This window comes from Vicugna pacos, unplaced genomic scaffold (assembly GCF_048564905.1).
Source record: "Vicugna pacos unplaced genomic scaffold, VicPac4 scaffold_19, whole genome shotgun sequence".
Classification (NCBI taxonomy): Eukaryota; Metazoa; Chordata; class Mammalia; order Artiodactyla; family Camelidae; genus Vicugna; species Vicugna pacos.
Window position 1 is genome coordinate 45,495,469 of NW_027328740.1, and position 14,185 is coordinate 45,509,653.

Consider the following 14,185-nt stretch of genomic DNA (forward strand, 5'->3'; position numbering starts at 1 on the left):
AACCTGGTGATACAAAAAAGTTATGAAGTCAGAGTAAATATTTCAAAGTGTAATATATGCCTTCTTTGGTGGATGAAAGTTCACTAATCCACATGCTCACAACTCAGAAACGCATGATTGCCGAATCAGTCATGCATGTAGCATATACGGAATCCGGAATGCCCTGTTGATGTAATGCATTTAAATTACATATCTGTTAGGTGGAATTCGCTCCAGAAGTGTTTTTCTGTGAAAAATGCACGAATTCTAAACTGCTGTTAGGAAAAGCTTGTGAAAATCTCTACACGTGTCTAGAATAAAATTTTCCTTTTATAGAGGATGAAACATCAGTAATCCACATGCTCTCAACTCAGGAATGCATGTTTTTCGAATCCGTTATGCATGTAGCATGTACGAAACACGGAATATCATGTAGATAGAATCTATTCAAATTAAATATCTCTAGGGTAGAATTCGCTCCAAGAGGGTTTATCTGGGATCAAAGTGTGATTTTTGAACCTGGTGATAGGAAGAAGCTACGAAGATAGAGTATATATATTTAAGTGTATATGTAAGTTGTAATGATTGAAACATCTGTCATGCGCATGTTCACAGCTCAGAAATGCATGTTTGAGGAATCCGTGATGCATGAAACATGTTCGGAATACGGAATGCCATGGTTATGTAAACAATGTAAATTACATGTGTATTGGAGAGAATTCCCTCAAAGAGTGTTTTCTACTGCCAAATGTCCGATTTTAGAACCTGGTGATACAAAAAACTTATGAAGTCAGAGTAAATATTTCAAAGTGTAATATATGCCTTCTTTGGTGGATGAAAGTTCACTAATCCACATGCTCACAACTCAGAAACGCATGTTTCTCGAATCCGTCATGCATGTATCATGCACGGAACCCGGAATGCCATGTTGATGGAATTCATGTAAATTATATATCTATTAGTTTGAACACACTCCAGAAGTATTCTTCTGTGAAAAATGAACGAATTCGAAACTTGTGTTAGGGAAAGCTTGTGAAAATGTGTACACGAGTCTGTATGACATTATTCCTTTTATAGAGGATGAAAAATCAGTAATCCACATGCTCACAACTCAGAAACACATGTTTGCCGAATCAGTCATGCATGTAGCATTTACGGAATCCGGAATGCCCTGTTGATGGAATGCATTTAAATTACATATCTGTTAGGTGGAAATCGCTCCAGAAGTATTTTTCTGTGAAAAATGCAGGAATTCTAAACTGCTGTTAGGAAAAGCTTGTGAAAATCTCTACACGTGTCTAGAATAAAATTTTCTTTTTATGGAGAATGAAACATCAGTAATCCACATGCTCTCAACTCAGGAATGCATGTTTTTCGAATCGGTTATGCATGAAGCATGTACGGATCACGGAATATCATGTAGATAGAATCTATTCAAATTAAATATCTCTACGGTAGAATTCGCTCCAAGAGGGTTTTTCTGGGATCAAAGTGTGATTCTTGAACCTGGTGATAGGAAGAAGCTACGAAGATAGAGTATATATATTTAAGTGCATATGTTACTTGTAATGATTGAAACATCTGTCATGCGCATGTTCACAGCTCAGAAATGCATGTTTGAGGAATCCGTGATGCATGAATCATGTTCGGAATACGGAATGCCATGGTTATGTAAACAATGTAAATTACATGTGTATTGGTGAGAATTCGCTCAAAGAGTGCTTTCCACTGCCAAATGTCCGATTTTAGAACCTGGTGATACAAAAAACTTATGAAGTCAGAGTAAATATTTCAAAGTGTAATATATGCCTTCTTTGGTGGATGAAAGTTCACTAATCCACATGCTCACAACTCAGAAACGCATGTTTCTCGAATCCGTCATGCATGTATCATGTACGGGACCCGGAATGCCATGTTGATGGAATTCATGTAAATTATATATCTATTAGGTTGAATACACTCCAGAAGTATTCTTCAGTGAAAAATGAACGAATTTGAAACTTGTGTTAGGGAAAGCTTGTGAAAATGTGTACACGAGTCTATATGAAATTATTCCTTTTATAGAGGATGAAAAATCAGTAATCCACATGCTCTCAACTCAGGAATGCATGTTTGCCGAATCCGTCATGCATGTAACATGTACGGAACACGGAATATCATGTTGAAGGAATCTATTCAAATTACATATCTCTAGGGTAGAATTCGCTCCAAGAGGGTTTTTCTGGGATCAAAGTGTGATTCTTGAAACTGGTGATAGGAGAAGCAACGAAGTCCAAGGAACTATTTCAAAGTGCATAAGTAAATTGTTTGGTGGTTGAAACATCTGTCATGCGCATGTTCACAGCTCAGAAATGCATGTTTGAGGAATCCGTGATGCATGAAACATGTTCGGAATACGGAATGCCATGGTTATGTAAACAATGTAAATTACATGTGTATTGGTGAGAATTCGCTCAAAGAGTGTTTTCTACTGCCAAATGTCCGATTTTAGAACCTGGTGATACAAAAAACTTATGAAGTCAGAGTAAATATTTCAAAGTGTAATACATGCCTTCTTTGGTGGATGAAAGTTCACTAATCCACATGCTCACAACTCAGAAACGCATGTTTCTCGAATCCGTCATGCATGTATCATGTACGGAACCCGGAATGCCATGTTGATGGAATTCATGTAAATTATATATCTATTAGGTTGAATACACTCCAGAAGTATTCTTCTGTGAAAAATGAACGAATTCGAAACTTGTGTTAGGGAAAGCTTGTGAAAATGTGTACACGAGTCTATATGAAATTATTCCTTTTATAGAGGATGAAAAATCAGTAATCCACATGCTCACAACTCAGGAATGCATGTATGTCGAATCCGTCATGCATGTAACATGTACGGAACACGGAATTTCATGTTGAAGGAATCTATTCAAATTACATATCTCTAGGGTAGAATTCGCTCCAAGAGGGTTTTTCTGGGATCAAAGTGTGATTCTTGAAACTGGTGATAGGAGAAGCAACGAAGTCCAAGGAACTATTTCAAAGTGCATAAGTAACTTGTTTGGTGGTTGAAACATCTGTCATGCGCATGTTCACAGCTCAGAAATGCATGTTTGAGGAATCCGTGATGCATGAAACATGTTCGGAATACGGAATGCCATGGTTATGTAAACAATGTAAATTACATGTGTATTGGTGAGAATTCGCTCAAAGAGTGTTTTCTACTGCCAAATGTCCGATTTTAGAACCTGGTGATACAAAAAACTTATGAAGTCAGAGTAAATATTTCAAAGTGCAATATATGCCTGCTTTGGTGGATGAAAGTTCACTAATCCACATGCTCACAACTCAGAAACGCATGTTTCTCGAATCCGTCATGCATATATCATGCACGGAACCCGGAATGCCATGTTGATGGAATTCATGTAAATTATATATCTATTAGTTTGAACACACTCCAGAAGTATTCTTCTGTGAAAAATGAACGAATTCGAAACTTGTGTTAGGGAAAGCTTGGGAAAATGTGTACACGAGTCTGTATGACATTATTCCTTTTATAGAGGATGAAAAATCAGTAATCCACATGCTCACAACTCAGGAATGCATGTTTGTCGAATCCATCATGCATGTAACATGTACGGAACACGGAATATCATGTTGAAGGAATCTATTCAAATTACATATCTCTAGGGTAGAATTCGCTCCAAGAGGGTTTTTCTGGGATCAAAGTGTGATTCTTGAAACTGGTGATAGGAGAAGCAACGAAGTCCAAGGAACTATTTCAAAGTGCATAAGTAACTTGTTTGGTGGTTGAAACATCTGTCATGCGCATGTTCACAGCTCAGAAATGCATGTTTGAGGAATCCGTGATGCATGAAACATGTTCGGAATACGGAATGCCATGGTTATGTAAACAATGTAAATTACATGTGTATTGTTGAGAATTCGCTCAAAGAGTGTTTTCTACTGCCAAATGTCCGATTTTAGAACCTGGTGATACAAAAAACTTATGAAGTCAGAGTAAATATTTCAAAGTGCAATATATGCCTTCTTTGGTGGATGAAAGTTCACTAATCCACATGCTCACAACTCAGAAACACATGTTTGCCGAATCAGTCATGCATGTAGCATTTACGGAATCCGGAATGCCCTGTTGATGGAATGCATTTAAATTACATATCTGTTAGGTGGAAATCGCTCCAGAAGTATTTTTCTGTGAAAAATGCAGGAATTCTAAACTGCTGTTAGGAAAAGCTTGTGAAAATCTCTACACGTGTCTAGAATAAAATTTTCTTCTTATAGAGGATGAAACATCAGTAATCCACATGCTCTCAACTCAGGAATGCATTTTTTCGAATCGGTTATGCATGAAGCATGTACGGATCACGGAATATCATGTAGATAGAATCTATTCAAATTAAATATCTCTACGGTAGAATTCGCTCCAAGAGGGTTTTTCTGGGATCAAAGTGTGATTCTTGAAACTGGTGATAGGAAGAAGCTACGAAGATAGAGTATATATATTTAAGTGCATATGTTACTTGTAATGATTGAAACATCTGTCATGCGCATGTTCACAGCTCAGAAATGCATGTTTGAGGAATCCGTGATGCATGAAACATGTTCGGAATACGGAATGCCATGGTTATGTAAACAATGTAAATTACATGTGTATTGGTGAGAATTCGCTCAAAGAGTGTTTTCTACTGCCAAATGTCCGATTTTAGAACCTGGTGATACAAAAAACTTATGAAGTCAGAGTAAATATTTCAAAGTGCAATATATGCCTTCTTTGGTGGATGAAAGTTCACTAATCCACATGCTCACAACTCAGAAACGCATGTTTCTCGAATCCGTCATGCATGTATCATGTACGGAACCCGGAATGCCATGTTGATGGAATTCATGTAAATTATACATCTATTAGTTTGAATACACTCCAGAAGTATTCTTCTGTGAAAAATGAACGAATTCGAAACTTGTGTTAGGGAAAGCTTGTGAAAATGTGTACACGAGTCTATATGAAATTATTCCTTTTATAGAGGATGAAAAATCAGTAATCCACATGGTCACAACTCAGGAATGCATGTTTGTCGAATCCGTCATGCATGTAACATGTACGGAACACGGAATATCATGTTGAAGGAATCTATTCAAATTACATATCTCTAGGGTAGAATTCGCTCCAAGAGGGTTTTTCTGGGATCAAAGTGTGATTCTTGAAACTGGTGATAGGAGAAGCAACGAAGTCCAAGGAACTATTTCAAAGTGCATAAGTAACTTGTTTGGTGGTTGAAACATCTGTCATGCGCATGTTCACAGCTCAGAAATGCATGTTTGAGGAATCCGTGATGCATGAAACATGTTCGGAATACGGAATGCCATGGTTATGTAAACAATGTAAATTACATGTGTATTGGTGAGAATTCGCTCAAAGAGTGTTTTCTACTGCCAAATGTCCGATTTTAGAACCTGGTGATACAAAAAACTTATGAAGTCAGAGTAAATATTTCAAAGTGTAATACATGCCTTCTTTGGTGGATGAAAGTTCACTAATCCACATGCTCACAACTCAGAAACGCATGTTTCTCGAATCCGTCATGCATGTATCATGTACGGAACCCGGAATGCCATGTTGATGGAATTCATGTAAATTATATATCTATTAGGTTGAATACACTCCAGAAGTATTCTTCTGTGAAAAATGAACGAATTCGAAACTTGTGTTAGGGAAAGCTTGTGAAAATGTGTACACGAGTCTATATGAAATTATTCCTTTTATAGAGGATGAAAAATCAGTAATCCACATGCTCACAACTCAGGAATGCATGTATGTCGAATCCGTCATGCATGTAACATGTACGGAACACGGAATTTCATGTTGAAGGAATCTATTCAAATTACATATCTCTAGGGTAGAATTCGCTCCAAGAGGGTTTTTCTGGGATCAAAGTGTGATTCTTGAAACTGGTGATAGGAGAAGCAACGAAGTCCAAGGAACTATTTCAAAGTGCATAAGTAACTTGTTTGGTGGTTGAAACATCTGTCATGCGCATGTTCACAGCTCAGAAATGCATGTTTGAGGAATCCGTGATGCATGAAACATGTTCGGAATACGGAATGCCATGGTTATGTAAACAATGTAAATTACATGTGTATTGGTGAGAATTCGCTCAAAGAGTGTTTTCTACTGCCAAATGTCCGATTTTAGAACCTGGTGATACAAAAAACTTATGAAGTCAGAGTAAATATTTCAAAGTGCAATATATGCCTTCTTTGGTGGATGAAAGTTCACTAATCCACATGCTCACAACTCAGAAACGCATGTTTCTCGAATCCGTCATGCATGTATCATGTACGGAACCCGGAATGCCATGTTGATGGAATTCATGTAAATTATACATCTATTAGTTTGAATACACTCCAGAAGTATTCTTCTGTGAAAAATGAACGAATTCGAAACTTGTGTTAGGGAAAGCTTGTGAAAATGTGTACACGAGTCTATATGAAATTATTCCTTTTATAGAGGATGAAAAATCAGTAATCCACATGGTCACAACTCAGGAATGCATGTTTGTCGAATCCGTCATGCATGTAACATGTACGGAACACGGAATATCATGTTGAAGGAATCTATTCAAATTACATATCTCTAGGGTAGAATTCGCTCCAAGAGGGTTTTTCTGGGATCAAAGTGTGATTCTTGAAACTGGTGATAGGAGAAGCAACGAAGTCCAAGGAACTATTTCAAAGTGCATAAGTAACTTGTTTGGTGGTTGAAACATCTGTCATGCGCATGTTCACAGCTCAGAAATGCATGTTTGAGGAATCCGTGATGCATGAAACATGTTCGGAATACGGAATGCCATGGTTATGTAAACAATGTAAATTACATGTGTATTGGTGAGAATTCGCTCAAAGAGTGTTTTCTACTGCCAAATGTCCGATTTTAGAACCTGGTGATACAAAAAACTTATGAAGTCAGAGTAAATATTTCAAAGTGTAATACATGCCTTCTTTGGTGGATGAAAGTTCACTAATCCACATGCTCACAACTCAGAAACGCATGTTTCTCGAATCCGTCATGCATGTATCATGTACGGAACCCGGAATGCCATGTTGATGGAATTCATGTAAATTATATATCTATTAGGTTGAATACACTCCAGAAGTATTCTTCTGTGAAAAATGAACGAATTCGAAACTTGTGTTAGGGAAAGCTTGTGAAAATGTGTACACGAGTCTATATGAAATTATTCCTTTTATAGAGGATGAAAAATCAGTAATCCACATGCTCACAACTCAGGAATGCATGTATGTCGAATCCGTCATGCATGTAACATGTACGGAACACGGAATTTCATGTTGAAGGAATCTATTCAAATTACATATCTCTAGGGTAGAATTCGCTCCAAGAGGGTTTTTCTGGGATCAAAGTGTGATTCTTGAAACTGGTGATAGGAGAAGCAACGAAGTCCAAGGAACTATTTCAAAGTGCATAAGTAACTTGTTTGGTGGTTGAAACATCTGTCATGCGCATGTTCACAGCTCAGAAATGCATGTTTGAGGAATCCGTGATGCATGAAACATGTTCGGAATACGGAATGCCATGGTTATGTAAACAATGTAAATTACATGTGTATTGGTGAGAATTCGCTCAAAGAGTGTTTTCTACTGCCAAATGTCCGATTTTATAACCTGGTGATACAAAAAACTTATGAAGTCAGAGTAAATATTTCAAAGTGCAATATATGCCTTCTTTGGTGGATGAAAGTTCACTAATCCACATGCTCACAACTCAGAAACGCATGTTTCTCGAATCCGTCATGCATGTATCATGTACGGAACCCGGAATGCCATGTTGATGGAATTCATGTAAATTATACATCTATTAGTTTGAATACAGTCCAGAAGTATTCTTCTGTGAAAAATGAACGAATTCGAAACTTGTGTTAGGGAAAGCTTGTGAAAATGTGTACACGAGTCTATATGAAATTATTCCTTTTATAGAGGATGAAAAATCAGTAATCCACATGGTCACAACTCAGGAATGCATGTTTGTCGAAACCGTCATGCATGTAACATGTACGGAACACGGAATATCATGTTGAAGGAATCTATTCAAATTACATATCTCTAGGGTAGAATTCGCTCCAAGAGGGTTTTTCTGGGATGAAAGTGTGATTCTTGAAACTGGTGATAGGAGAAGCAACGAAGTCCAAGGAACTATTTCAAAGTGCATAAGTAACTTGTTTGGTGGTTGAAACATCTGTCATGCGCATGTTCACAGCTCAGAAATGCATGTTTGAGGAATCCGTGATGCATGAAACATGTTCGGAATACGGAATGCCATGGTTATGTAAACAATGTAAATTACATGTGTATTGGTGAGAATTCGCTCAAAGAGTGCTTTCTACTGCCTAATGTCCGATTTTAGAACCTGGTGATACAAAAAACTTATGAAGTCAGAGTAAATATTTCAAAGTGTAATACATGCCTTCTTTGGTGGATGAAAGTTCACTAATCCACATGCTCACAACTCAGAAACGCATGTTTCTCGAATCCGTCATGCATGTATCATGTACGGAACCCGGAATGCCATGTTGATGGAATTCTTGTAAATTATATATCTATTAGGTTGAATACACTCCAGAAGTATTCTTCTGTGAAAAATGAACGAATTCGAAACTTGTGTTAGGGAAAGCTTGTGAAAATGTGTACACGAGTCTATATGAAATTATTCCTTTTATAGAGGATGAAAAATCAGTAATCCACATGCTCACAACTCAGGAATGCATGTATGTCGAATCCGTCATGCATGTAACATGTACGGAACACGGAATTTCATGTTGAAGGAATCTATTCAAATTACATATCTCTAGGGTAGAATTCGCTCCAAGAGGGTTTTTCTGGGATCAAAGTGTGATTCTTGAAACTGGTGATAGGAGAAGCAACGAAGTCCAAGGAACTATTTCAAAGTGCATAAGTAACTTGTTTGGTGGTTGAAACATCTGTCATGCGCATGTTCACAGCTCAGAAATGCATGTTTGAGGAATCCGTGATGCATGAAACATGTTCGGAATACGGAATGCCATGGTTATGTAAACAATGTAAATTACATGTGTATTGGTGAGAATTCGCTCAAAGAGTGTTTTCTACTGCCAAATGTCCGATTTTAGAACCTGGTGATACAAAAAACTTATGAAGTCAGAGTAAATATTTCAAAGTGCAATATATGCCTTCTTTGGTGGATGAAAGTTCACTAATCCACATGCTCACAACTCAGAAACGCATGTTTCTCGAATCCGTCATGCATGTATCATGTACGGAACCCGGAATGCCATGTTGATGGAATTCATGTAAATTATATATCTATTAGGTTGAATACACTCCAGAAGTATTCTTCTGTGAAAAATGAACGAATTCGAAACTTGTGTTAGGGAAAGCTTGTGAAAATGTGTACACGAGTCTATATGAAATTATTCCTTTTATAGAGGATGAAAAATCAGTAATCCACATGCTCACAACTCAGGAATGCATGTTTGTCGAATCCGTCATGCATGTAACATGTACGGAACACGGAATTTCATGTTGAAGGAATCTATTCAAATTACATATCTCTAGGGTAGAATTCGCTCCAAGAGGGTTTTTCTGGGATCAAAGTGTGATTCTTGAAACTGGTGATAGGAGAAGCAACGAAGTCCAAGGATCTATTTCAAAGTGCATAAGTAACTTTTTTGGTGGTTGAAACATCTGTCATGCGCATGTTCACAGCTCAGAAATGCATGTTTGAGGAATCCGTGATGCATGAAACATGTTTGGAATACGGAATGCCATGGTTATGTAAACAATGTTAATTACATGTGTATTGGTGAGAATTCGCTCAAAGAGTGTTTTCTACTGCCAAATGTCCGATTTTAGAACCTGGTGATACAAAAAATTTATGAAGTCAGAGTAAATATTTCAAAGTGTAATATATGCCTTCTTTGGTGGATGAAAGTTCACTAATCCACATGCTCACAACTCAGAAACGCATGTTTCTCGAATCCGTCATGCATGTATCATGTACGGAACCCGGAATGCCATGTTGATGGAATTCATGTAAATTATACATCTATTAGGTTGAATACACTCCAGAAGTATTCTTCTGTGAAAAATGAACGAATTCGAAACTTGTGTTAGGGAAAGCTTGTGAAAATGTGTACACGAGTCTATATGAAATTATTCCTTTTATAGAGGATGAAAAATCAGTAATCCACATGCTCACAACTCAGGAATGCATGTTTGTCGAATCCGTCATGCATGTAACATGTACGGAACACGGAATATCATGTTGAAGGAATCTATTCAAATTACATATCTCTAGGGTAGAATTCGCTCCAAGAGGGTTTTTCTGGGATCAAAGTGTGATTCTTGAAACTGGTGATAGGAGAAGCAACGAAGTCCAAGGATCTATTTCAAAGTGCATAAGTAACTTGTTTGGTGGTTGAAACATCTGTCATGCGCATGTTCACAGCTCAGAAATGCATGTTTGAGGAATCCGTGATGCATGAAACATGTTTGGAATACGGAATGCCATGGTTATGTAAACAATGTTAATTACATTTGTATTGGTGAGAATTCGCTCAAAGAGTGTTTTCTACTGCCAAATGTCCGATTTTAGAACCTGGTGATACAAAAAATTTATGAAGTCAGAGTAAATATTTCAAAGTGTAATATATGCCTTCTTTGGTGGATGAAAGTTCACTAATCCACATGCTCACAACTCAGAAACGCATGTTTCTCGAATCCGTCATGCATGTATCATGTACGGAACCCGGAATGCCATGTTGATGGAATTCATGTAAATTATACATCTATTAGGTTGAATACACTCCAGAAGTATTCTTCTGTGAAAAATGAACAAATTCGAAACTTGTGTTAGGGAAAGCTTGTGAAAATGTGTACACGAGTCTATATGAAATTATTCCTTTTATAGAGGATGAAAAATCAGTAATCCACATGCTGACAACTCAGGAATGCATGTTTGTCGAATCCGTCATGCATGTAACATGTACGGAACACGGAATATCATGTTGAAGGAATCTATTCAAATTACATATCTCTAGGGTAGAATTCGCTCCAAGAGGGTTTTTCTGGGATCAAAGTGTGATTCTTGAAACTGGTGATAGGAGAAGCAACGAAGTCCAAGGAACTATTTCAAAGTGCATAAGTAACTTGTTTGGTGGTTGAAACATCTGTCATGCGCATGTTCACAGCTCAGAAATGCATGTTTGAGGAATCCGTGATGCATGAAACATGTTCGGAATACGGAATGCCATGGTTATGTAAACAATGTAAATTACATGTGTATTGGTGAGAATTCGCTCAAAGAGTGTTTTCTACTGCCAAATGTCCGATTTTAGAACCTGGTGATACAAAAAACTTATGAAGTCAGAGTAAATATTTCAAAGTGTAATATATGCCTTCTTTGGTGGATGAAAGTTCACTAATCCACATGCTCACAACTCAGAAACGCATGTTTCTCGAATCCGTCATGCATGTATCATGTACGGAACCCGAAATGCCATGTTGATGGAATTCATGTAAATTATATATCTATTAGGTTGAATACACTCCAGAAGTATTCTTCTGTGAAAAAAGCACGAATTCGAAACTTGTGTTAGGGAAAGCTTGTGAAAATGTGTACACGAGTCTATATGAAATTATTCCTTCTATAGAGGATGAAAAATCAGTAATCCACATGCTCACAACTCAGGAATGCATGTTTGTCGAATCCGTCATGCATGTAACATGTACGGAACACGGAATATCATGTTGAAGGAATCTATTCAAATTACATATCTCTAGGGTAGAATTCGCTCCAAGAGGGTTTTTCTGGGATCAAAGTGTGATTCTTGAAACTGGTGATAGGAGAAGCAACGAAGTCCAAGGAACTATTTCAAAGTGCATAAGTAACTTGTTTGGTGGTTGAAACATCTGTCATGCGCATGTTCACAGCTCAGAAATGCATGTTTGAGGAATCCGTGATGCATGAAACATGTTCGGAATACGGAATGCCATGGTTATGTAAACAATGTAAATTACATGTGTATTGGTGAGAATTCGCTCAAAGAGTGTTTTCTACTGCCAAATGTCCGATTTTAGAACCTGGTGATACAAAAAACTTATGAAGTCAGAGTAAATATTTCAAAGTGTAATACATGCCTTCTTTGGTGGATGAAAGTTCACTAATCCACATGCTCACAACTCAGAAACGCATGTTTCTCGAATCCGTCATGCATGTATCATGTACGGAACCCGGAATGCCATGTTGATGGAATTCATGTAAATTATATATCTATTAGGTTGAATACACTCCAGAAGTATTCTTCTGTGAAAAATGAACGAATTCGAAACTTGTGTTAGGGAAAGCTTGTGAAAATGTGTACACGAGTCTATATGAAATTATTCCTTTTATAGAGGATGAAAAATCAGTAATCCACATGCTCACAACTCAGGAATGCATGTATGTCGAATCCGTCATGCATGTAACATGTACGGAACACGGAATTTCATGTTGAAGGAATCTATTCAAATTACATATCTCTAGGGTAGAATTCGCTCCAAGAGGGTTTTTCTGGGATCAAAGTGTGATTCTTGAAACTGGTGATAGGAGAAGCAACGAAGTCCAAGGAACTATTTCAAAGTGCATAAGTAACTTGTTTGGTGGTTGAAACATCTGTCATGCGCATGTTCACAGCTCAGAAATGCATGTTTGAGGAATCCGTGATGCATGAAACATGTTCGGAATACGGAATGCCATGGTTATGTAAACAATGTAAATAACATGTGTATTGGTGAGAATTCGCTCAAAGAGTGTTTTCTACTGCCAAATGTCCGATTTTATAACCTGGTGATACAAAAAACTTATGAAGTCAGAGTAAATACTTCAAAGTGCAATATATGCCTTCTTTGGTGGATGAAAGTTCACTAATCCACATGCTCACAACTCAGAAACGCATGTTTCTCGAATCCGTCATGCATGTATCATGTACGGAACCCGGAATGCCATGTTGATGGAATTCATGTAAATTATACATCTATTAGTATGAATACAGTCCAGAAGTATTCTTCTGTGAAAAATGAACGAATTCGAAACTTGTGTTAGGGAAAGCTTGTGAAAATGTGTACACGAGTCTATATGAAATTATTCCTTTTATAGAGGATGAAAAATCAGTAATCCACATGGTCACAACTCAGGAATGCATGTTTGTCGAATCCATCATGCATGTAACATGTACGGAACACGGAATATCATGTTGAAGGAATCTATTCAAATTACATATCTCTAGGGTAGAATTCGCTCCAAGAGGGTTTTTCTGGGATCAAAGTGTGATTCTTGAAACTGGTGATAGGAGAAGCAACGAAGTCCAAGGAACTATTTCAAAGTGCATAAGTAACTTGTTTGGTGGTTGAAACATCTGTCATGCGCATGTTCACAGCTCAGAAATGCATGTTTGTGGAATCCGTGATGCATGAAACATGTTCGGAATACGGAATGCCATGGTTATGTAAACAATGTTAATTAAATGTGTATTGGTGAGAATTCGCTCAAAGAGTGCTTTCTACTGCCATATCCGATTTTAGAACCTGGTGATACAAAAAACTTATGAAGTCAGAGTAAATATTTCAAAGTGTAATACATGCCTTCTTTGGTGGATGAAAGTTCACTAATCCACATGCTCACAACTCAGAAACGCATGTTTCTCGAATCCGTCATGCATGTATCATGTACGGAACCCGGAATGCCATGTTGATGGAATTCTTGTAAATTATATATCTATTAGGTTGAATACACTCCAGAAGTATTCTTCTGTGAAAAATGAACGAATTCGAAACTTGTGTTAGGGAAAGCTTGTGAAAATGTGTACACGAGTCTATATGAAATTATTCCTTTGATAGAGGATGAAAAATCAGTAATCCACATGCTCACAACTCAGGAATGCATGTATGTCGAATCCGTCATGCATGTAACATGTACGGAACACGGAATTTCATGTTGAAGGAATCTATTCAAATTACATATCTCTAGGGTAGAATTCGCTCCAAGAGGGTTTTTCTGGGATCAAAGTGTGATTCTTGAAACTGGTGATAGGAGAAGCAACGAAGTCCAAGGAACTATTTCAAAGTGCATAAGTAACTTGTTTGGTGGTTGAAACATCTGTCATGCGCATGT